This window comes from Lissotriton helveticus, chromosome 1_1 (genome assembly GCF_964261635.1).
Source record: "Lissotriton helveticus chromosome 1_1, aLisHel1.1, whole genome shotgun sequence".
Taxonomy (NCBI): Eukaryota; Metazoa; Chordata; class Amphibia; order Caudata; family Salamandridae; genus Lissotriton; species Lissotriton helveticus.
This window is the reverse complement of record NC_136057.1, coordinates 121,656,581-121,682,951: the sequence shown is the minus strand read 5'-3', so window position 1 is coordinate 121,682,951 and position 26,371 is coordinate 121,656,581. Positions and strand designations below refer to the sequence as shown.

Sequence of the window (26,371 nt, the reverse complement as noted above, 5' to 3'; positions counted from 1 at the left end):
CTCCTGGGAAACGCCGTCCACTGCTTCCTGGTTCCGGCCTTCTTTTGACGTACTCGTGACGCTTTGTAAGGGAGGAGCTTTGTCGTCCGAGGGATCCCACTTAAAGGGGCCGTGCATCTGGGTGTTCTCGTTCGGCCAGCCTTGTCCTGTGGCGGCCCACTTCGGGGCGTTCTGCCATCCTTGTTCGGGTTCTGTGATGGCCCACTCAGGGGCAAAGAGATCAAGGGGCTAGTGAGAGGGAACGGAAGCAGGTAAAAGGGGGGTGGCGGACCACCGGTCCACTTCTGTGTTCGGCTCCTCCCCCGCCCTGTTACACTACCATTCCGGATATTTAAAAAACAATAATTGACGATGTAAAAGGGAATTTTCCTAATGTGGGAATTCAACCCATCAAGACCGACTGCCCCTCTAAAGATACAATAAAATGTAAGGACAATACTGTTGCTGTTAAAGAAAAAATAGATGATAAAACAAAAGATCAAGAAGTGATAAACCTATGCTCAACATAATCAACAATGACAGACGCAGCTCCGGAAGTTCATCTATCAAATAGACAGAGGAAAAAACTACGGAAAGCAAGAAATAAAGCTTCTAAAAGTATGAAAAATACAAATGCATCAGATATAGTGAGATTGAACACTGGAAACAACCATGACCAAATATCATATTGTGAAGGTGAGGGTAAACAAATGTCTCCAACAAATCCCTTTTAACCTCTATTTAGTAAGGATCTATCGGAGGTACAAGCAGTTATGAAAAATAAATGCCTAAACAATCAAGCCGATAGTATAAAAATGATAGAGAATGGGAAAATTCAGTCCTTAGAAATGCTGCAAGTGGAGGAATGTAATAAACAGGTGGAAATCAAATAGAGCAAAGAGGGAGAGTATCAGAGGGGATGAAACAAATAGAGATTTGTTAAGTGGTGCAGGTAATTTTTACGCCGGAATATAAATCTAGGGGTAATAATGAAACAACTTGCAAATATCCGGACCCAACACAAGATGGCAGGAGTATGCAAAGCATGTGCATCTACAGCATACATGCCTTGACCAGAAGATTAATGGCCCCAAATCCATGCCGTGGTATCTTGTCATGTTGTGGCTGAGTGTGCCATGTGATGTGGCAGGCTATAGTGCTTGGCGTGATTTGGTAATTTTTGAACAGTGCTGAACGGTAAGGCAAATTTTGATTTTCTTTGTTTTTGGGATCATGTGATATAGTGCGGTACCTACCGTATAATGTAAGTAAATAAATTACATTGCTATTATACGGTAAGGATGTGGGGTGAGTGTTATTAGGGCCGAAGCCTTGCTGATTATATGCAGAATAACAGGTCTGGGAGGTCACCACTGACTAGAGCAGGTTAGCAGCTGCAAAGGCCTTGGGCATTGATCCTATTGAGGATAATATGTGACGGGCCACTGGTGAATGGAGCTGGCTAGCAACAACGCTAGCCTCTGGTATTCATTACAAGCAGGGTAACAATACATGTCAATATTGACTGGAACTGGTTGGCAGGGGTCACTACTGACTGGTGTTACTTAGAAGGATAATAGGTCTCAGGGGGCAATACTGACTGAAGCTGGTTAGTATGATCACTAGTCCCAAGGTGCTACTAATGACTCAAATTGGCTAGAATGATAACAGGTCCCAGGGGGCAGTACTAACAGGAGCTGACTAGTAGGCTTAGAAACAGGTCCAAGGGGCCACTACTGACTGGAGCTAGCTAAAAGAATAAAAGGCCCAAGGGTGGGGGGGGTGCGAGTGGCAACAGTGACCGGAGTTGGCTGGAAGCATTGACAACCTTTGGTATTGACTAAATGCAGGATTCCTGGTCACAGGAGGCACTGCTGAATACAGCTGGACAGCAGCAGTGGCGGCCTCTAGGAAGAAGGAATTGAGAAAGCATAACTGGATATACTGGTTTCTTTAATACCGATAATTGGTTACACATGAATGCCACAACGTGCATTAATATATTACATTACCAAATTACAATAGTCTGTTCGCCTTTATATGCCTGCAAAGTTACATGATTCTATTAGGGCCAGAACCCTTTTATTTAGTGATGTCCATCTGCACACTTTCCTGTATCTTTTAGTAAATTGAATATTGACAAACAGTGTTACTTCCAGAAACAGTGAATTCTGCAGCTGTGTATCTTTTATCTGCACCTCACGGACTCCTCACATTCCTCTCGAGAGAAGATCCTGCCTCCTACTCATTAGTGTTGTTTCAGTAACTGTTTCTATCACGTGTTCATGTTTCATTGACTTGTATTAGGAGAAAAGTGTATAAAAATACATCGTATAGCATTAGCATTATATACCCCAACTTGCTTTAGGGTGGATGCTCTCGTCCATTGCAAAGACAATTGTCACTTGGTAGTTTGCTAGGCCTTTTGCTATTTTTGCATTAAATTTATTTTATATTTGGTGGCCTCCAGGTGTGTTGTGTCTTATTTTACATATCATAAGAGATGATGAAAAAATGACAGTCCAGTATACACATTCTTCATATAAATCAACTCACAGTATACTGTTCCGGAGGTTCAATCCCACAGACATTATCTCTAACTGAACACCCTACGAAGCATGTGCTTTTCAAACCAGTTTCCCTCTGATGCGGCGTCCTCGCTATTGGATAAGTCAATATGTCCTGAATTTTAGAAGGGTTACCGTATCTAGTGCACCCTGTTAGACAGCGCTCACCTGTGGCAGTAAGATGTTAATAGGCACCTTATCACCTATGCACGGTGCAGGGCTTTGAGTTACAAAGCTCCTCACGCTGTGGAGAAGATTAGTTCACATTTACCCATTTTTCCATATTTGGTCCTGATGAAATGCCAACAGATTGCTCCATGACTACACAAAGCATGAACAAAGTTGACATGAAGTATAGACCCCAGCTTACCAGTAGGTCCACACAGTGATAGGGGCAATTAGTTCCTCAATTTCTCTGCCGCTGTTTTTAATCTCAACATGGACCAGGAAGATCACATGAACTATATTGCGGCAACTGGTCGATAGTTGATCTTATATTCAGACTTCACCAATCTCACATCTTATGACAAAACATCTTCTGTCCTACTATGCTCATCCAGTACAAAAGGGTGTGGTGATGGACGGAGCATCTGAATCAATCAAACACTCACACCCAGTTAAAAGATCTGGGTTTAATCCATCACCGTTCTTTAGCCCACTCTGCCACCCCAGTTCAGACATGGCTATGCTCATCCGGCGTACTTATTAAAAGATCTCCGACAAAGTGCCCTCTTGTGGTACCCGCCAGGCATTGTAGCGCCGGCCTGGTGAGGAGTATAGCCCAATGATGAAGCAGTCACCTTCAGGTGAGTGAACGCAACTTGTCTTAAAAGCACATGCTTCCTAGGGTGTCTGCGTTCAGTTACAGATAATGTTGCTGGGACTGAACCTCCGGAACAGTATACTGTGATTTGACTGTTTTATTTTAACAAATGTACATAGCAGATATTGGCCCTTCCTTGTTTCACAAAAATGATCGGATACCTGCCTCAGAGCGCACTTCTTACAGACGAGTATGGGGTTATCATGTTGCTGCGACAAGCTCCTTACCTGTGCGAGTTATCGGGAACGATGCAGGGGCAGACCCAAAACAGCCACACGTGGAGATCAATGACAAATACTGAAGAATGAACAGAGCTTCCAAGCTGGTGACCATTACTTAATTGACCTTGAAAATAAAAGACACGTTTTTAGTATTCTGGTGACTCATGACCATAAAAAACAAAGGTTATAAATTTAATATTGTGTCAAATACTTAAAAAATGGAACTGGATGCGCTGAATCGGATGTTGCCCCGGGTCATGCGTGACACCTTCCACCACTATTGCTTATGGGACTTGTAGTTTTATTTTTCTCATTAAAAGGATGGGCTCTAAAGTCCCAGTGTTCTAAGCGATGTTGGTCAAAATCAGAGGCCTGAGTGAGGATGAAGCATGACACTGCTCTGCTTAGCAGTGAGATGACTGACAGTTCCCCAGCCCTTCCATTCTTTGACAGGCAGAGGCTCATTGGCCATTCATATTTTTTTGCAACGACAAAGAAACTTTTATTGCAGCTTTTCTGTCAACTGAAGAGATAAAACCCCTGGGCGTGTTTAATTGACTACTGACAAACATGAACAATCAAGAACATGAGTTTCTGGAAAACTATCAAGCACCCAATCAGAATCAGCCGCCCTTCACATTCAGGAATTCTTGAGGCTTTGGAGAGGATGAATTGCACGTGGTACAAGAGGAACACTACATCGACTCAAAGCTCACTTTTAAGGGATGTACTGAACTGCCAGCCTCATGGCACACTTAGCCAGATCTTCACCTCCTCCTCCTCACTGTTGACCAGCTATCAGGGCAAATGAGCCTGCAGCAAAGCATTGCTGGCTTGGTTCCACACCGGACCAGGTAATGTGGTCAACTCCATACTCCTCCAAGTCAGCAAGCTCTCTGGTCGAGCCAGTCCTAACCCCACATGAATGTTCCCCATCACAACTATTTTAATGGTACTAAGTTACGTTTCTGCTAAATGTAGGAGTCAAAAAGTGAAAGATTTTACTAGGAAGTACTGAAAGAGAAATCATGAAGTTTTTCAATATTTCTGAGTCTGCCACAGTACACAGGAGCATTATTTCTCTACAGCAGCAAATCATGTATGTGCCCTGTAGAAAGCTTGTCTGAATGAAACATGGAATTTATTGCAGCCTACAATTCATGCAACAACATAGAGTGCAAGATAACTCGTGTTATTATTCCAGCAGAACAAAATGCCATTCCAAATGTGTACGTCATTTTAAAGACAAACCCAGAAAAATGTATGGTCAAGTGTTGTTCTTCTGCCTGTTAAAAGACAATCTCCATTAATGTGTCAGTAATGAAAACACTATGAGAAACCCTACTCTACGGCAGGGTGCTGCCTGCCACTATATTGCAGGTTACTTCCAACATAATCTGATTTATACATACATACTCCAGGGTGCTGCCAGCTATCGGGTCTGCACACAGTAGTCTGGAGCCACTCAGGAAGGAGGTAAGCTCTTCATTTCATCTTAAGCCCTTAGGTTACATTCACAGCCTGATGGGTCCGAAGAACTTTATCCTCACTCTAACTGCGCCGAGAAGATAGACGTTGCCCAACATAGTCTGTGTTGTGTGGAGGGTGATGCCTGGCATCTTATTATCGTTGGCGGATGGATGAAGCTCTGATAAGAGCTACTACAAGAAGAGCAGAGAAACAGGACCACAGATCGCCACAGAGTGATAACTTCCCAGAAGCTGAAGAAAGAACTCTGGAACAGCAAACCTCCTACACCCTGGAGATTCTCCAGAGTAAGCAAATGATGGTAATGAAATGCAAAATGCAGCATTAAGTTCACTGTAACACTGGGCAGGGGACGGGAGGAAAAGAACTGGATAATGTTGAGTGGTGGCGTAGTGAACTGACGTCCTCCCCCTCTCTGCCTCATTATCAGCATGACTGGAACCTTACCTACCCCGAACTGGTCTTAGGTCTCTTCTTGATCCCACGCCACAACAGGTGTCAGAAGTGGGATATCCCTCTTCCATCCCGCAACAGAAGATGGACCAAATCATACAACACCTTATAAAGGGACAAGAAAAGTTAGAATGGCCGGTAGAAAGACAAATGACGTCGGCTCAAGCAGACAGGGAAATTTTCAAGAACACCATTACGGCCCAAATCGAAGGCTTAAATAAGGCGGTCCAACAACCCAGTGCTTTACCCGGTGGGGAACGAAGAGCCACCCCGACGCATCCCTCGGGAGTATCATTACAAAAATACAACGCTGGGGAGGATCCAGAGGCCTTTCTGACTAACTTTGAAAGAGCAGTCCGAGCCTGTGGTTGGGCAGAAGAAAAATGGCCCTTCTTTCTGGCCCCATTGTTAACCGGGGAAGCTCAGGCTGCATACCAGGTGGCCAATGCCACAGCGAATACGCCATATCAAGAGATCAAAGAAATAATCCTGGACCACTTAGGATTAGATTCAGAGGCCTATCTTGTACGGTTCAGGAAAGAAAAAGGAATTCCTGGTGAAAACTCCAAGACTCTATATCTCCGGTTAAAAATGGCAGCCGATAAGTGGCTGAAACCCGAGAGCAGGTCCAAAGAAGAGATAATGACTAGTATATACTTGGAACAGTTTCTGGAAGCATTACCATACGGAAGCCAACGTTGGCTTAAGCAACATTCTGGCCTTCCTGCCCAACAAGCCGTAGAGATGGCCACCAATTGTTCCCGAGCGCAGCCTAGGTCTCTCCCTTGGGACCGAGAAAAAAACTACAAAGATGTCCGCAGTGCCAAAACCCGAGAGGAAGTTCAAAGTCGGCCCAGAGCAGCCAAAAGTGAAACCCATAAGAAAGGAACCAGTTTTCAAAGGCCCCCAGTGCTTTGAGTGCGGCGAATGGGGCCATATCACTAGACTGTGTCCCAGAAGAAAGGCCCCTGAAGAACCAATGGAGGTGGGGTACATACCTAAGGCCGTGATGTACACTGCTGAGATGGGACCATCGTTCTATGTAAGGGTAACGGTCAATCAACGACAAATAAGGGCGCTGTTGGATTCAGGATGCAGGCAGTCCGTGATCCAAAAGAAACTAGTGCTACCCCAACAGCTCACTGCAAAAGGACATTCCTATGCCCTGGTCCTAGTGGACTACACAACTAGGTTTCCGGAGGCCTTTCCCTTAAGAATCCCCAATGCTAAGAACATAGCCGAGAAATTGATAGAATTATTCTCGAAGGTGGGATTTCCAAAGGAAATCTTAACAGACCATGGGACCCCGTTCGTTTCCAGACTGATGAAGGAAGTCTATAAATTGCTAGATTTGTCTCACATAAACTGAGAGATTTGGCATACTCTTCCTTAGAAAATAGCCAGAACAGGCAAAAGAAATATTATGACAAAGGCAAGAAATGGAGAACCCTAGAAAAGGGAGACTGGGTTTTAGTGTTGTTACCCTCCTCCACTAATAAATTCAGGAGTGAATGGCTGGGTCCCTATCCCATAGTAGACACCATAGGGAGAACCACTTACAGGGTCCAGATCTCCCCTTCGAGGAGGCAGACCTTTCACATCAATCTATTAAAAAAATGGATAGGTCCGATACCCAAGGTAGCTCAATTCGGAATCCCTACTGGGTCAGAGCAGAGCACCTTAGAACAACTGACGTTTTCCAAAATAAAACCTTACCTACCCCGAACTGGTCTTAGGTCTCTTCTTGATCCCACGCCACAGTCACACACTACAACATCTTTCCCTTTAAACCGAAGATAACAGCCTACAATAAAAAACTAACCAAAAAGCAACAAAACTAGAAAATGCATTTTCAAAAGCTGCAAAAGAGAAACTGTTAGTACAAATGAACAATATTAAACTTTGTTGGTACCTTAGTAATGTGCTTACTTCTGGGCTTCACTCCATCTGCAGCAATAACGCCCTGAAAGGAGAAATTACTGCTGTGAGTCTCAGAGTCTTCAGTATTACTGGTCTCAGTTGTGGAAAAGTAAATTTTGCCATGTTCTGTGTCCCTACGTGTTCCCCATCTTATGTTATATGTGCATGATTAATATGCATATGTATTCCCTATGATCGATTAAAGACGCAATTACAGCTGTGTCCATCTCTAGTATGCCAGTTCCTAGTTTTCGTGAATACAACGAGCATCAGGCCTATGTAAAGTTATGTTGCCACGTTTCACAGTGTGCACGTTATTTCATTGTAAAATCCCCGTTTCTAGGCCTCAAAAGGGCCCGGACTCAGATTCAGTTCCTGTCTCCTAAACCCTCTCCGAGGAGCGATACAGCCCCCACCTGTATCCCTGACCCTTCACTTACTTCCTGCCTCACAGTGCCCGGCTCGGCCTGGCTCTGCCTCCAGTCTGCCAAGAGTATGTTATGATTCTAGTTATCAGTCCAGCTCTCCTTCCCTGCATTCCTAAGCTACTGAATCGCATCAATAGTTTCCGTCATGGTCTAGCCTTTACGTCTCCATGTAAGAGAAATACTGTATTAATGGTCATTTAATATTCCTGAACACGCACTACATGTAGAATAATGCATGCACCAGTCTTAGTGTCTGTTAGCCTTTGCCCTGATAACTTTTGGATTCTATCAACATGTTCTCTAAACATCAGATACTAGATAGTGTTTAGGTACATGTCGCTCTGACTCTCCAGACTTTCGTCTCTCCTTCTAGCGCAGAAGTCATAGCCCCCAGTTCCTCCTAGTAACACGTCATTGCCAGCTTGCGCGCACCACTAGGTTAGAGGTCCCGGCTCCTTAGGTAGCCCCCTCCATGTTTCCGCCCCATTTATGACATATTCCGTTACGTTTACATCACAGGTCTATGTATACGCCCTGTTCACGCCTCTTGTTACACCTACTTTCTGCCTTATCTTTCGCGACTGCTACAGGCCCTGCCCACTGCTACGCCTATTGTATTGAACATCATGTATTTTGTTTAACTATATATACTTGTGTCCTGTTATTAAAAGTTGTGCAGCGCTGCCATCCTATTCCCGTGCAGGTTGTCCTGTTCCTGTCCTTTATGCTGTATTAAACCTGCAAACTCCAGCTACCTCGAATCTTGACTCTTATTTATTGAGCTATCTGTTATTGTATGTCTAGTCAAAAATAGAGGTATTATTTATTTATTTACCACATAATGGCGCCCGAATAGGGACTTGCCCTTTCCCCACGCGCCGGTGAAGCCACGCAAGCCCCCTGATCCTCTGCAGCCGTGACGGAACCATACCGTGCACGTGCAGATATTTCTGCTTCAAGTATCCCTCAAGCCCACGGAGGAGACGGAGGTTGCGGTCCAGCATCCAGACGAGGCGGTGGAGGAACGCGGCGAGTCCCGACCAGAGCCCAAGCCGAGAGTCCAAGGTCCGAGGTATCCGGAGGCCCACCCGTAACAGAAGTCCGAAGTTCGTCCGTCCGTCGTCGTAGCAGTCCAGTCCAGTCCGAGGCCTTCCGTTCTTGCTGCCCGGTGAGTACCGTTGCTGGGGTAGTATCTAGACAGGGTCAATTAATTTGTCTCTGGTCCGTGGGTTTGGGTACACAGATCCAACATGAAGTGTCCACTTAGGTGGATGCGGGTCCTGACGTGTCTCTTTATGAGACCGGTAAGTTTCGTACTGTTTTAGCAGTGCATCTAGTTTCTGTTCTAGCCCGTTCTGTTCTCAAGAAATTCATGTATTCTGTTTTCAGTATTCCAGGTAGTATTTTGTCCGAACTGTTATCCTAAATGTCATTCATGTATTTCAATGTCGTGGTATGAAAGTGGTGTTTCTTCAGTAATTATCGTGTTCATTGTGTATTGTATTGTGTCTAGACTCCAGCCCAGTCATGCCATTGCTTTCCAAGTTACGTCAGTTAAAAACTAGAAAAGGTCTGTTAGAAGAAGCAGTTCCTGTCCCGCCTAGGGACAGTCCAGGTCATTTTATGTATCAAAAGCATGGCATAAGTGCCATATTGTATCTAGATTTGTGGGTGGAGTACACCAAACAGTTAGAAGAGAAATATAGATGGCCCGTATCGGGTACATGGGATGCCGAGTGCATCATGCGAGTAGAAGAAGCATTATGGAAAAAGAAAGCCAGACAGTCACAGAAAGATGCCATCGAGTTATGGCGCAAAGAATCTCATAAAAGAACCGAAAAAGAAATCAGAAAGTCAGAATTAAGTAGAGAATCCTCAAAAAGAGCCCAAGAAAGGGAACTAATCGAAATAGGTGAACGAGTTAAAACCGAACAGTCAGACAGACAGACAGAGGAATGCCCTTATTAAGGGTATGTATCCTCTTCTTGCCGAGGGCTTGCCAAAAGCAACCCCGGAAGCACCATGTAATTTTCCGCCGCCATTAGTTCCGATTAAGCTACGTCACAAACCGACCGCAGCTGATATTTTTCTCTCGTCCTATTTGGACGACACAGTCCCAGAATATGCGAATCCTGCTCCGCCAGCTCTTGTAAATAATGTAATTCCTGTTCCTCCAGTCACCGGGGCACCTGTTGCAGTACCTGTTACGGTACCCCCGGTCCAGCCCGTAGTACAAATTCCCGCCACATCAGTCAGTCTGCCAGCACGAAGAGTATCAGTCGACAATTCCAGCTTAGGGGCCGCGGGAGGAGGTCCTCCTGGTACCCCGCCGCCAAGTAGACGTCTAGGGCCAGTCGAGTTACATGAACGTGCGTTACAGCGTACGCCTAAATATCAGTCCATTGCAGAAATCAGGCGAGCTCTTACTGAATGCTGTTATGATCCAGTCCCAGGCGAGGATAGTATGGTTATATATTCCGTACGTATAAGGCAGGTGTCCGAGTATTTGGTCACCCTACCGAATATGAAAGAAGATCTAGACAGAATGTATCGTTTCATTCGTACTGGAGACGATCCAGAAAGTATCGGTGAAGTCATGTCTCTCAGAAAATCTGAGATCCAGTTCATGTTATTAAAGTTTCTGATCAATTGTTTAATACGGGAACAAGATTCCCCGACTAAAGATCCGAACGAAATGAAAATTCTGACAAAGTGGAGTGATAATATAGCCGAGGGTAAGCACAAGACACTCAATAGTATAGAGAGTATGTACAAGAAAATACGTAAAGAAATAATAAGGTTACACGAACAACGCAAAGAAGCTCTAGGAAGCGAGAAAGAAAATGACTCTCCTACTGAAGAGGTAGACGACGAGAATACCGCCAGAATAGCGTATGTAGGTAAATCTAGATTTCCAGACCGACATTTACGCCTAAAACACAAGAAAGTCTTTCATCTACCAGCACCAGAACAAGGCTCTCTAGAACAAGTATTTCAAGCTACCGATCACATTCTGAAATCACGAATCGGTTATAGTGAATTAAGTACCATGCATGAACAAGAACTAGCCCGATCAGCAGTCCGATGGATTACTGATTCTACCACTTTTCCAGACGAAATAGTGGCACAAATGTTTCTGAAACTGCCCCCAGCCGAGCAGCGACTGGTGGGTATGTATATGATCCAGCACCTCATTACGCTGTATGAGGGTCAACATTCTGATCCAGGTCCGTTACATGATATCCTGAACGAGTTACTCCAGTATAGATGGAAAGGTTTAGGTACCGATTTAATTAGTGTCATTCTAGAACAGCGCCATAAATATAGAACGTTTCTGAACCCACATTTTGTTCATGTCTCACCTCCAGAAAGTAAACCGTTTTACATAGATAGACAGCATCCGTTACGAGAAGTACACCCAGTTAGGACAACGGGTGGTGAAATGCAACGAGTATTTGTTTACACCCCAGTTACAAAGATGGAACTCTTAGAGATGAAGAAATTAATTCCCTGTCACGACAAAGATCCAGCAGGGTTCCACCGAGAATTAAAAGACATGCTCCGTATGGGAGAATACACGTATCCAGATATTATTAAAATGTTAAAAGTCCTGTTGCCTGCGGGCATATACGAAAAACTCAAGGAAAAGGATTGGGAGGTGGGAGAGAAAAAGATCGATTGGACAGCTCTAGAAGCTGAAGATAAGATACGAGTACCAGGTACCGGTCTTGGAGACAAATGTAAAGAACTACCAGAATTATTGATACAAGTTTTGCCTAGATTATTAGCCACTAAAAAGGAAGACTGGGATGCAATCTCAGCCTGTAAACAGAAACAAGACGAAGACACTAGTGATTTTTATTCTAGATTTGAGAAATGTTTTATAATAAACAGTGGTTTAAAGACGAGTAGCGAGTCATACCCTCATCTTTTTGTTACTAAATTAGTCGAGAATTCAAGTCCACAAGTTAAGAATCGAGTTTTGAAAGTCGAAAGTACATGGCAAGCTAGCACCCCGTCACAGATGTTACAGATGCTCCAGTATCACCAGAATAGAATCAGAGAAGAGCAAGAACACGAGAGAAGACGTATGAAAAACACGAAAATGAAAGTACTAGTTGCACAATCTGTTCCACAAGACAGTCAGAAGAGGGGTCCGAATCAAGCCAGTCATCCTGCAGCTCCCGTTAAAGGGACATGCAATTACTGTAAACAGCCAGGTCATTTTATAAACGAGTGTGCAGTTCTGAAACACAATATAGCCACTGGTAAAACTAAAGAAAGACCACGTCCGCCTAGACAAGAACAAGTTTCACAGACTTCTCAGCCACAGAATGCACAACAGACAGTTACAGCACCGCAGCCTATCGCTGCAATACAGCATGTTACACAGCAGATGTACCAGTATGCACAGTCCGAGTATCCAGAGTATCAAGCGTATTCATGAAACAGCCTAGAGAGGGAGGTAGGCTTGCCTCTCATCGAGATTCCTGTAGATCAAGAGGGTCCCTATGTTCACAGTCAAGTATTAGGGAAAGACAGAAAGTTTTTGATTGATACAGGGGCAAGTAGGACTACTATTAGTCATGACGAGGTTCCAGGGGCTCCGCTCTCAGGCTCTAGAAATGTTTCCCTTGGATTTTCAGGAAAGCCAATAGTTAACGAGATTTCCAAACCAGTTACTCTAGAAGTTGGTCCATTGTCCCGAACTACTGATCTATTACTTACGAAGTCATGTCCAGAAAATTTGTTAGGCATTAAGACATTGAAAGAATTAGGTGCAGTTATTTGTTGTTCCCCAGAGGGAATACGTTTGTTTTTACGTGACTTCAAGGGTCACTATGTATTACGTGATTTTGATCCAAGATTATTGAATGTCCCCCAGCATCTATGGGCGCAAGGTCCAACTGATGTTGGTTTTATGCAAATCACACCCCATCGTGTGACTCTCAAGCAAGGTGTAGTGTTACCACGAATCAGACAGTACAGATTGCCACCTGAGGCTGTAGCAGCCTTATCCAAAATTATTGACGAGCTCATTGCTCAAGGAGTAGTTGTAGAAACTGACTCCAATGTATGTAATTCTCCTATCATTCCAGTCATGAAACGTACTGATCCAAATGCACCCCCAGTATATCGATTAGTGATTGACCTTCGAGAACTCAATAAATGTATCATTCCCCAGTACCCAGTTGTTCCCGATATCTCATCTCTGTTGACAGCTATTGATCCTGAGGCAATATTCTTTACCGTAATCGACCTCAAGAATGCATTTTTCAGTGTTCCAATTCATCCAGACAGCCAGTACCTTTTCGGTTTTTGTTTAAATGGAAGGAGCTATAAATTCACACGAGCTCCTCAAGGTTTCACAGAAAGTCCTAGTATGTACAGTCAAGCACTTAAGAGACAACTAGACAATATTCACATGCCAACTGACACTGCCCTGCTCCAATATGTCGATGATCTACTGATCACAGCCCGTTCTGAACATGCTTGCGAGCGAGCATCACTTACAGTTCTGTACTTCCTAGCCGAGATGGGGCACAAGGTGTCCCCTTCAAAGCTTCAATTCTGTGTCCAGCAAGTGATCTACTTAGGCCACTTACTGTCCAAGTGGGGTAGGCAGTTGACACCCGACCGTATCCAGTTAATAGCGAGTCTTCCTCAGCCCAAGACCCAGAAGGAGGTACGTGCTTTTATTGGGCTCACTTCTTATTGCAGACAATGGATTCTTCAGTATGCATTTCTAGCCAAGCCACTGATACAGTCAACGACACAGGAGGCAGCCGTATCGACTGTCCTCCCTTGGACATCTGAACATACACTTGCTTTTAATGAATTAAAGAAAGCCTTATGTCAAGCTCCTGTTCTAGCAACACCGAACTACAGTAAGCCTTTTACACTTTTTGTCACAGAACGCGATGGTACAGCATTATCTGTTCTCACACAAGATCAAGCAGGACAATACAAGCCCTGTGCTTATTTTTCTAGCACATTAGATCCAGTAGCCCAGGCTCTGCCTGCGTGCCTCAAGTCAGTTGCAGCCACAGCACTAGCTATTAGACAAAGTGATTCCATAGTGTTAGGACATTCCTTGACAGTACAAGTTCCACACTCCGTGGAAGTTCTTTTAAACCGAACACAGACTCAGCACTTGACTATTGCACGATTGACAGGTTATGAACTGACACTGTTCCAGCCACACATAGAAATCAGACGCTGCAACATTCTAAATCCTGCTACACTGTTACCGTCAGTTACTTCAAATCCTGCCACACATGACTGTGTGGAAGTAGTTAACACTATGACAAAGCCAAGACAAGATCTGACAGATATTCCGTTACCAGATCCTGACCTGACACTTTATGTGGATGGTTCATGTATGAGAACAAGTACAGGAGAACTAGTAGCCGCGTATGCAGTGACTACTGACACTGAAGTTATTGAAACACACCGTATTGACACCATGTCTGCTCAAGCAGCAGAGCTAGTCGCTCTGACACAAGCCTGCATACATGCCAAGAACCTGAAAGTTAATATTTACACAGATTCACGCTACGCATTCGGAGTCGTACACGACTTTGGAGTGCTCTGGCAAGAGAGAGGTTTCATGACTTCTCATGGAACCAAGATTCAGCATGGTTTCCTTATTCAAGCTCTGTTAGATGCAATACATTTACCGACATCTATCGCTATCATGAAATGCAAAGCACATACGAAAGTTACAGACATTATTTCCCAAGGAAATGATCTAGCGGATCGAACAGCCAAGCTTACAGCACAGACACCAGACATACCAGTTAACAAGAAACTCTAGAACAGACTACTTGTATGACAGTTAAGGACCCTACTCAAGATGTCATAGATATCCAGTCACATGCTACTCCTGAAGAAATTAAGAAATGGTCCGAACAAGGAGGGGTCCAGACAGATCAGGGATGGGTGACGAAGGGAAAAGCCACATGGTTTCTCCCCGACTCTATGGTTCAAGTCATTATTAATACCGCACATAGTCCTGCACACCTAGGAGAAAAAGCCATGATAGACAGTCTCCAGAACATTTGGTTTAACAAGCATTTACGAGCTGCAGCCAAGCAGAAAGTCCGTACTTGTATGATATGTTGTCAATTCAATCCAGGTAAAAGTGTCCCGGTGGAACAAGGTGGGTTCCAACCCCCTGACCACCCTTTTGAAGTCCTCCAGATGGATTATATTCAGATGGAGCGATGTCGAGGTTTCAAGTATGTCCTTGTAGTTGTATGCGCTTTGTCCAGGTGGACAGAAGCATATCCAGTCCCAGATTACACAGCCGCGACCACTGCCAAGCAGTTGGTTCGTGAATTTTTCCCCCGCTATGGACTCCCTAGGGTCGTGTATTCTGATAACGGCCAGCCATTCTCATCTGAACTTATGAAGCACGTTTCCCTTTTGCTAGGGTACCAGTGGAAGTTCCATTGTGTACGCCATCCTGAAGCAGCAGGTCTTGTAGAGAGACATAATCAAACCCTGAAAATCCGTATTGCCAAAGTATGCAAAGAGAAAGGTGTAGACTGGCTAGTAGCCCTGCCAGTTGCCCTATTCTATATGCGCATGGTCGCACACTCCAGATCAGGTCTGTCCCCTTATGAGGTCGTATTCGGCCTCCCCCGAATATGTGGGGTACACCTAGACCCCGAAGTATTACAGATGTTTCCAGTAATATGCTGACAGATTACCTAGCTTCCTTGATGTCTGCCCTACACTCTTGTCGTTCACAGGTTGCCGCTGCATTTCCCGACAATACTGAAGTCAAGCCACACGAGGTCCTTCCCGGCACCCTGGTTTTAATCCGGAATTTCGATCGTTCAAGTCCGCTGGAGCCTCGCTGGAAGGAACCGAAGTTAGTCCTTCTGACCACCCGTACTGCCGTCAAGTTGGAAGGCAGGAAGGGTGGGTGCACCTGTCGCATGTCAAGAAATTTCACGGACTCCGACTAAAAACTGTTTCCAAGAACATTTCCAAGGATTGTCAAGATTTTAAAGACTGCCAAGATACTATTATCAAGGACTGTCCCGCTATTGACTCTGATTCAAAGGATTCCCTGTTAGAGAAAACTCCACAGCAGGAGTATAAAAGTAAGCTCCGGTCTAGTAAAATAAGTCAGCCAGTTTAATTGTCTAAGTCCCCCTGGGTGAAACGGTTAGACAGGTATCTGACATGTATGAGATAGACCCCCATAGTGAGAGAGTTAGTCAAAACTCTATCCGATGTATCGTTTTTCTAAGTTTTATATTGTTTTTGAGTTTAATGATTACCTGTACAAGTTATGCATTTCATTTATGTTTTCCAATTTCTCATGTAAATAAGTTTTCTAATGCTACAGTAGAGCATACGTTTAGTGATCTGCCTCCTCACGAACTATCCTATCGTCTTGCTATGCGCAACAATACCTTTATCCGTATGTTACATTATTCACACCAGACCAGCAATGCCACTAATTGTTGGGTGTGTGGTCGACTCCCCCCTTTCCAGACACCGAAGGGAGTTCTGCCACTGTTTCCTTATCCGTTTTCACATAATGGTTCATGTGGAGCCTGGTCCACGTTAACGTCATCTTCAAATGATATGTCCCTTCTGAACAGTACATGTTTTCCAGACAAGCAAGGTCTTCCCCACAGAACAGGGTTAGATCTAGAAAATGAAGTTTATAATTTGGGTAATTATTCTTCGAATTTCATGGTTCTGAATGTTCAGTCTGATCCTACTCCAGACTTACCTGCTATTTCAGTACTACCAGTCAAAGGCGAATTATGTGTCCGAAATAATGGTTCCGCACATGTAGGACATAGTGATTGTACTACTATTGTCAAGTATAGTGACAGTGGGAAATCTATTTTCAAAGCTTCACGTCATTCTTATTTTGTTTGTGGCCAGACCGCATATGTTCGTCTGCCCCTCGATTGGGATGGAACCTGTTACATTGCCTTCCTACTGCCACCAGTTTTTCTAGCCCCATCTGATTATCACAGAAACACACATCTAGTACACATTAGACATAGAAGGGAGATCGAGTCCCCGATTGTCGATCAAACTGAAACTGCTCTAGAACAGTATACAGATTTCAATAAAGGATTCTTCTTTTTTATAGGACCTATCCAGAATAGTAAGTTAATCCGTAGGTTAACAAGAACCCTTGAAGCAGTAGTGAATGAGACTGCCTCTGCCCTAGGTAACTTAACCGAAGAGCAATCTGCTATGAGATTTGTCGTGCTCCAAAATCGTCTCGTTCTTGACGTCATACTGGCCGATAGAGGAGGAGCATGTAGAGTCATCGGATCTAGTTGCTGCATTTTCATTCCTAATAACGCGCCGTCTGTTTATTCAGCTATAACCAGACTTCATAAAATTGCCCATCAGTTACACCAGAATCCAGGCACCTGGACATGGTCCGGTTGGTTTTGGAGTATAATTTCTGCCTGGGGATGGAAAGTATTGTCATTTCTAGGTATTGCAGTAGCGATCATATTCAGTTGCTGCCTCTGTATACAATGTGGCCCTGCGATTTGCGGCATTTGTGCTACCTCTTGTATTCCTAGTCCCAAGTCCCGTCCTAAGTCCCGTTCCAAGGCAATTCGAGACGAGCAAATGATACTGTATGAAATGATAGATGGTATCATGAATATTGATGTTTCCTGATGGAAACGTAGTGACAAGGAGGGAATGTGGAAAAGTAAATTTTGCCATGTTCTGTGTCCCTACGTGTTCCCCATCTTATGTTATATGTGCATGATTAATATGCATATGTATTCCCTATGATCGATTAAAGACGCAATTACAGCTGTGTCCATCTCTAGTATGCCAGTTCCTAGTTTTCGTGAATACAACGAGCATCAGGCCTATGTAAAGTTATGTTGCCACGTTTCACAGTGTGCACGTTATTTCATTGTAAAATCCCCGTTTCTAGGCCTCAAAAGGGCCCGGACTCAGATTCAGTTCCTGTCTCCTAAACCCTCTCCGAGGAGCGATACAGCCCCCACCTGTATCCCTGACCCTTCACTTACTTCCTGCCTCACAGTGCCCGGCTCGGCCTGGCTCTGCCTCCAGTCTGCCAAGAGTATGTTATGATTCTAGTTATCAGTCCAGCTCTCCTTCCCTGCATTCCTAAGCTACTGAATCGCATCAATAGTTTCCGTCATGGTCTAGCCTTTACGTCTCCATGTAAGAGAAATACTGTATTAATGGTCATTTAATATTCCTCAACACGCACTACATGTAGAATAATGCATGCACCAGTCTTAGTGTCTGTTAGCCTTTGCCCTGATAACTTTTGGATTCTATCAACATGTTCTCTAAACATCAGATACTAGATAGTGTTTAGGTACATGTCGCTCTGACTCTCCAGACTTTCGTCTCTCCTTCTAGCGCAGAAGTCATAGCCCCCAGTTCCTCCTAGTAACACGTCATTGCCAGCTTGCGCGCACCACTAGGTTAGAGGTCCCGGCTCCTTAGGTAGCCCCCTCCATGTTTCCGCCCCATTTATGACATATTCCGTTACGTTTACATCACATGTCTATGTATACGCCCTGTTCACGCCTCTTGTTACACCTACTTTCTGCCTTATCTTTCGCGACTGCTACAGGCCCTGCCCACTGCTACGCCTATTGTATTGAACATCATGTATTTTGTTTAACTATATATACTTGTGTCCTGTTATTAAAAGTTGTGCAGCGCTGCCATCCTATTCCCGTGCAGGTTGTCCTGTTCCTGTCCTTTATGCTGTATTAAACCTGCAAACTCCAGCTACCTCGAATCTTGACTCTTATTTATTGAGCTATCTGTTATTGTATGTCTAGTCAAAAATAGAGGTATTATTTATTTATTTACCACACAGTCACGAAGACTGTGGTGTCGGAAGATAACTTTCTCTTATTTGGCTTCATAGATCCACCAGTCACGCCATCGATATTAGCAGACAGGCCACTGTCAGCAGCATCATAACTTTAGGCAGACCAGCAAAGCGGATCTCACCACTCACATTGGGTGAACAGACTCGTCTCTGCTACATACATCCACTCTGTTCTCAAATTTGCTTGGGGCTGCCAAAATGCAAAGAGCTGCAATATATTCGCCACACTTTCCTGACTACCTTGTTTTAAAAAGTTGTGACATTCAAGCGTGATTCTTGGTTCACCTCCAAGCTGAATTTTTTTAGAGGTTCTATTGCCACACAATACTATTCCCATATTCCAGTTTGTCCACAGGGTGCTTCAAGCCTGGTAGGTTGTCTCCTGCCTGTTTTGCAGATAATTTCAGATAGTTTCTGTAAGAAACTGAATTATTATTTACGGTAGATGAGGAACAATCACAACCGTTGTCAGAATGAACTTTCAAAGCCATTCAATTAACCTAGGATCAACCCCCTGGTACCTAAGCACGGAATAGGCAGGCTTAACTTAAGGTAATATGTAAAATATGTATGCAGAAACCAAAAAAGTAAAAGTCAAAATGCAAAACAATAAAAAACCCAAACCAAAATAGAAAAAAAAAGTAAAATGTATTGAACAAAATGACACTAAAATGACAAAATCCAATAAGGGGAATGAGATATGAACTGTAACGCTGTAAGAATCACAAGGTGCCAATGGATGAGGGGCCCGGGCATGGATTAGTCTCTCTGGAGCTGACTGCCAAGTCTGAGTGAACTTGTTCTCCCAGTTCAGCAGGAAGTCACTATACCGGAGAAAGGGCTTTAAGTGGAATGAAAAACCTTGTGATGGCTCCCAGAGGGACGTGGTCGATGTAATGAAGGGCGTGGCTTAAAAACCCAAACTGAAAATACATGCTCGGCATAGTGTGTCGCCCCACTGGTATTTTGCTGCTTCGCCATTCCATCCATATATAACAAGTAACATTACATCTACTACAAGCCAGGACTATTGGCTTTGTCAATGGTTGTTAGTTGCATTAGATAAATATGCAACAGTGATGGCTTCAAAGCTTGAGGGGGGCTGCTAAGGGTGAGAGGGGGCTGCGAGAGGTGAGAGAACTGTAGCTGGTGTGAGAGCGGCACTGCGAGGGTGTAATGGGTGCTGCGAGGGTGTGATGGGCGCTGCAAGGGTGTAATGGGTGCTGCGAGGGTCTGATGGGCGCTGCGGGTGTGATGGGTGCTGCGAGGATGTGAGAGATGCTGTGGGGTGGTGAGAGGACGCTGTGAGGGGTGCTGCTGGGGATGAGAGTGGCACTACTAAGGGTAAGAGGGGCTCTGCTAGAGGTGAGAAAGAACTCCAGGTGGTGTGAAAGCTGCACTTCTTGAGCGAGAGAGGGCCTGGTGGGGGTAACAGATGTGCTGAAGAGGGAGCGAAAGGGCACTGTAGTAGACAAGCAGTAATTTGGGGGTTAGAAGGGTAACACAGGGTTCGGGGACGGGGGCTGCAGAGGGCAAGGGATGCCCTGCAAGGGGGGAGAGGGGACATTGCTGGTGGGAGAAGGACACTGACGTGTACCTGGGAGCTGTGCACAAGAGGGGATCGCTGCAGACTTCATCGAGGGCATTGAAGAGGGGAGGCTGGGGGCACTACCACAGTGAGGAGTGCCATGGCAGTGGCTAACAACAACAAAAGGATGGAGCAGATAGTGTGATAAGTGTGTAAACGGGCGCCCTCTGGTGTGAGATTGGATGCCCCACGGAGGGAGGCCGATCAGCGCGTCACTGGTTGAAGGTGTAACTCGGGGAGTGATCGGAGGTGCGCGTCTGGTAGTGAGCCGTCACAGTGAGATCTTGAAAGGAGTAAGTTTGTATGGGAGGGGAAGTCCCTGTCTACCGGGACTGTGTGTGCATGCGTGTGGTTGATGTGTGAATAGGGCGCACACTGCAAGAAGTCACTGTGGGGAGAGTGGATGTGTGCACGGGTGATAGTGAGTGTATGGAATCACCGAGTGAAGGTTCATCCGTGCAGGTGGTGAGGAAGCAAGGAGAGGGTGAACCAGTGTGTGTAATGACTGTCTGCTGGAGGGCTGTGTGCAGCGATGAAGGGCTGCTCGTTGAAGGTGTGTGCAGCGTGATTGTGAGGGGACTGTGAGTGCAGGTAGTGACTGAGAACAACTGTCTGCCAGCAGTGCGTGATACGTCACCGATGCCCTGAAAACGCGCTGGCGGTATATATATCGCTGTGACACCCCTCATGGAAAGTGCGTGCAAGGCGCGTGTCTTCAGAGAAATGTGTGCACCGGGAACCATTGTGCAGACGTTATATCAGAGGGAGTGTGTCAGTGAGATTGTGCATAGAGAGGCTTCTTGCAGAAAGTCACTACAACAAAGTGTGTGCAGGGGGAGTGCGTGTATGGGGGTCACCAGTTAGGAAGTCACCACAGCCGATTAGGAAGTCACTGCAGGAAAAGTGTGTGCAAAGGGGGTCACCAGCTAGGTAGCCACTAGCCACTGCAGGGAGAGTGCGTGCATGGTGAATACCAGCTAGGAAGTCACCGCAAGGAAAGTGAGTGCAAGGTAAGTGCGTGCATGGGGGGTCACTGGCTAGGAAGTTATTGCAACAAAAGTGTGTGCAGGGTGAAGGTATGCACGTGGGTCACCAGCTAGGAAGTCGCTTTAAGGCAAGTGTTTGCAGGGTGAGTGCATGCATGCGGGTCACCAGCTAGGAAGTCGCTTTAAGGAAAGTGTGTGCAGGATGAGTGCATGCATGGGGGGGTTACTGGCTTGAAAGTTATGTGGCCTACACTGTCATCCACTCGAAAGGGTGCTCTGTTCTGTATTATTATATGTGTGGTATACGAGGCTCCTTGTCCACCACCACCACCATGTCCACCACCACCACATCCACCACCACTACATCCACCACCACAATGTCCACCACATCCACCAATACCACCATGTCCATCACCACCACCACGGCCACCACAAGGCCACCACCACCACATCTACGTCCACCACCACGTCCACCCCCACATCCACCACCACCGCGTTCAACACCACTGCGTCCATCACCACCACGTCCACCACCACGTCCACCACCACCACCAACTCCACCCCAACCACCACGTCCACAACCACCACCATGTCCATCACCACCACATCCATCACCACCACGTCCACATCGTCCATCACCACCACGTCCACATCGTTCACCCCCACCATGTCCACCACCACCACGTCCACCACCACCACTACCACCATGTCCACCACCACCACACCCACCACCACGTCCACCACCACCATGTCCACCACCACCATGTCCACCACCATCACCACGTCCACCACTAACACGTCCACCACCACCATGTCCACCACGTCCACCACCATCACCATGCCCACCACCACCACGTCCACCACCATCACCACATCCACCACCATGTCCACCACCACTACATCCACCAACACCCCATCCATCACCCCGTCCACCACCACCACCATGTCCACCACCATCGCATCCACCACCACGTCCATCACCACCACCATTTCCACCACCACCACCACCTCGTGCACCACCACCACATCCACCACGTTCACCACCACCATGTCCACCACCACCATGACACCCACCTCCACCACCACGTCAACCAGCACCACACCCACCACCACCACGTCCACCACCACCACCACCACATCCACCACCACCACATCCTTCATCACATCCACTACCACCACATTCACTACCACCACCACGTCCACCACTACCACGTCCACCACTACCACGTCCACCACCACCACCACGTCCATCACCACTACGTCCACCACCACTACGTCCACCACCACCGCGTCCACCACCACCACCACATCTACCACCACCACGTCCACCACCACCATGTCCACCACCACCATGTCCACCACATCCACCACCACGTCCACCACAACCACTAACAACACCATGTCCACCACCACGTCCACCACTACATCCACCACCATCACGTCCACCACCATAACATCCACCACCACCACATCCACCACCACGTCCACAACAACCACATCCACCACCACCACATCCACCAACACCACCACGTTCACCACGAGGCCACCACCACGTCTACCACCACCACGTCCATCACCACCACATCCACCATGTCCACCACCACATCCACCACCACGTCCACCCCCACATCCACCACCACTACGTCCACCACCGCGGCCACCACAACTGTGTCCAACACCACCGCGTCCATCACCACCTCGTCAATCACCACCTCGTCAATCACCACCACCTCCACCACCAGCATATCCACCACCACCACGTCCACCACCACCAAGTCTACCACCACTATGTCTACCACCACATCCACCACCATGTCCACCACCACCGCACCGCATCCACCACCACCATGTCCACCACCTTAATTTCCTATGCAATGAATAACATTAAAAGATTTTTCAGTGGCGCATCTGCAGAAAAGTCCTCTTCCTGTTGGAAATTAAGAGGAACTTAACCCCTCACCCAAACAATACATTTACGAAAAAAATGGACTGAATGAGAGTCGTGGCCTGCGGCATGGGTGCTACAGTAATATTACACCTGGAGGCCAAGAAAGCAAACGCGTAGAAGCCCTGAGAGCACGGCCGCCGCGCCGCAGATACACGCACCGCGGCGGCCATCTGTGGGTTCTGCCCCGGTAGCTCGCGTGGTTTAATGTAACAGGCCATTGGCTTTGAATAGATCCCACGGGCTTCCCAGGGGCGGGATACACTTACAGGGGCAGATTTAATCTTCCATGAAAAATCAGGGGGATGCCAGTGGAGCATGGGACAAAGAGGCGCGAGTGGTTTATAGCCACTGCCAAAAGGACCACTGGACATAACTTCTTCAAACATTATATGTCCATCTTCACCATTGACCCAGTAATGCACACCAGAACCGGAGTCCTCAAGGACAACTGTGGCAATCAAACCACACACACAGGTATCTAGGTAATCCATAGGATTGCTTCTGTTGTGGGGTCGGAAGGGGGAATTCCATAAATCTAATGCCATTTGAATATAATTAAATTGGGGACTTTACTGTAAGGAAAATAGTACTTCAAGGAAGTAAGCGGCCACTAAGGCATTTATGCCACACACATGTTTATTTGTTGACAGGAAAATACACTATGCAAAATGTTTCAGTAACTGACAGCTTTTGGTTAAACCTGGGCAGAATCATTCAAATTCAAACTTTGTTGACAACGAATTAGAAATGTATGGTTGTGTGTACAGCGCCCTAGGCCATAAGAGCCCACACAAAAGCTTCAAATTTAAGTTTTCTAATGTTACTAAAAAGACCATGAGACTGAAGATAACAAGCATTTGCAATGCAACAGGTAGCACATTTACACGAGTTTAAGCTATTGGGATTGTAAATGACAAAGCATTTTATTTATGTTTTGAAACCCAAAACATAAATAAAAGGCATTGTCATTTACAATGCCAATAGCTCAAACTTGCGTAAGTGTGAGACCAATTGCATTGCAAATGTTTGTTTCAGTTTGTTGTGTGTCCAAACACCCATTTGGTAGCAAGTAGCAGGTTTACCCCAACTGCCTGGTATTTAGTAAACATCAAATGAATCGCTAGTGGGCTGCCAACTATCAGGGTCGCACTGAGATAGAGAATATTTACGGGCACCAAACTAAAAATGCTCACCATTAGTGAATAGCTGAAGAAGTGGCATCTATAAGCTAACAGTAATGCACAGCTATCATGCAATCAAGGAAAATAATAATAGACTACTGCATAGAATATCTGTGCAAAGCAGTAAAAAAAGTACAAAGATATGCAAGTCAGATTCAGAGAGCACTATATTCATTCTATATCATGCATTACAATATTTTAGCTTTCTCCCACTGGAAACTTGCTCTGCCCAATGAAAGTCAATGTTAACATGTTCCCCCACGTTTCATTAAAACTCCCCCACATTGTTGTACCAAAATACATTTAAGACTTCTTTATTCATGTACATGAGGATATACGCTGCTCATGTGCGTGCTTATATTACGTGAATGGCGGTTCATTACCATTAAAGAGATGCATAATAGATTTGCAATGTCCCTCTCTGTGGCATTACTGCACACTGCCTATGCTAATTAACAAACCCTGCCCCTCTGAAACCTATTTTTTGTTTTGTTTACGGCTCGTGCCCACTGTACTTTTCATTTTTGTACTTGCGGTTTGCTGTTTTCAGTATCTGTATGGACTTAAATATACAAAAGTGATGTTATTACAATCCTTAAAATAGCAAATGTGTCACAAATTGTGGCTTACGTGAGGACGGAGGGACAGGAGATTGATTAGTTAAGTGGTGAATAAATACACCAGCCTCGTCACACTCACACTTCCTTGAAGACTTGACAAGCCTGTCGGCTCAACTGCGACCCCTTTTTGAAGAACATGGAAATACACATGTAGCTGGGGTGGTCGCCGGAAGGATCTAGATCAGTGATACTCAAAGTACGGCCCGGGGGCCGCATAAGGCCCTTCAGGTCTTTACTTGCGGACCCATGGGCAGCAGCAGCACTGGGCTGCTGTTTACTCGAGTCAGAACTAACATGAACAAGAAACGTACATATACAGCAAACACTTATTTAAAGGTTAATTGCAGTTAGGAAAATGAAGTAACAAGGCCTTTAACTTTAGGAACACCTTCATTCTTAAAGGAAGCCACTAGATATACATGCTTTGTTTCCCTACCCCGACTTTACACCCTGCTGGCATCAGTGCGGCCCTCGGTCACAGCACAGACCAAACTTTGCGGCCCCCGAGTAAATGTTTGTGAGTACCCGTGATCTAGATCATCAAAAGGCGGAAGTAGTTAGACAGGAGGACGAAACAGAAGCATGCATCTCTAAAAGGCACAAACAGGAACCAATGAAAAGAAGCATTGGCATAGCCAATAGGTTGCGCCTTTGGGACCTTATACGTGTTTAGCCATGCAACAGTTGATGTTGTTGCACCAAGGATATTGTGCTGGATAACTAAACACTTATAAGGTCCCAGAGGCGAGACCTACTGGCTATGCCAATGCTTGTTTACCTGATGGGCATTGGCTGACCGCTGCCTGGTTACTGAGGCCCTAGTGAGGTTGAGACATATTTGGGGAGTTTTATCCTCATCAGATGATGCTGTGCAGGCCCAGGCCCAGGTACAATGAGGCGCATCGGTGCTGCCTGGGAGTGCGTTCTTTCACTTTCGATTGGCGGGGCTGCCCCCCTTCACTCTGGTGAAAGCCACAAACGGGATTCAAGTCGATCTTCTCATCACAGACTTTTAAGGTGAAACAAATGTCACCGTTTGCTGAGGCCTTGAAAAGAGCGACCCAACTCCAGCAGTGAGGGCCAAGGAGCATTGTTGAGACAAAATAATCATCGATCGATGCAACAACAACAACAACAACAACAACAACAAACATGAATCTCGGAGAGCAGGCTCGAGACCCTCCAGCGCCAGACAGTCTTTGTATCTCTGGACCTCACCTGGGGTTTCATGTGGGTGCTGTGGTCCCTGTTGTGGACCAGTTAAAAGAGGGCCTGTGGATGAAC

The 26,371-nt window shown here is 45.7% G+C and overlaps 1 protein-coding gene across 7 annotated transcripts in view; it reads right to left on the bottom strand.

Annotated features, from left to right (window-relative positions):
- LOC144765147 (uncharacterized) overlaps positions 1 to 26,371 on the bottom strand; it is a 158,062-nt gene extending 131,691 nt beyond the window's left edge. For 2 of the 7 annotated variants that reach the window (XR_013597689.1, XM_078650328.1), the window contains exons 1-3: positions 26,306 to 26,340; positions 7,444 to 7,494; positions 3,597 to 3,714 (exon numbers count right to left, since the gene is read on the bottom strand). The gene's annotated coding sequence lies outside the window, so the exon portion shown is untranslated. Of the gene's footprint in view, positions 1 to 3,596; positions 3,715 to 7,443; positions 7,495 to 26,305 lie in introns of all 7 variants that reach the window. The other 5 variants (XM_078650323.1, XM_078650334.1, XM_078650320.1 and 2 more) reach the window with 4 other exon arrangements.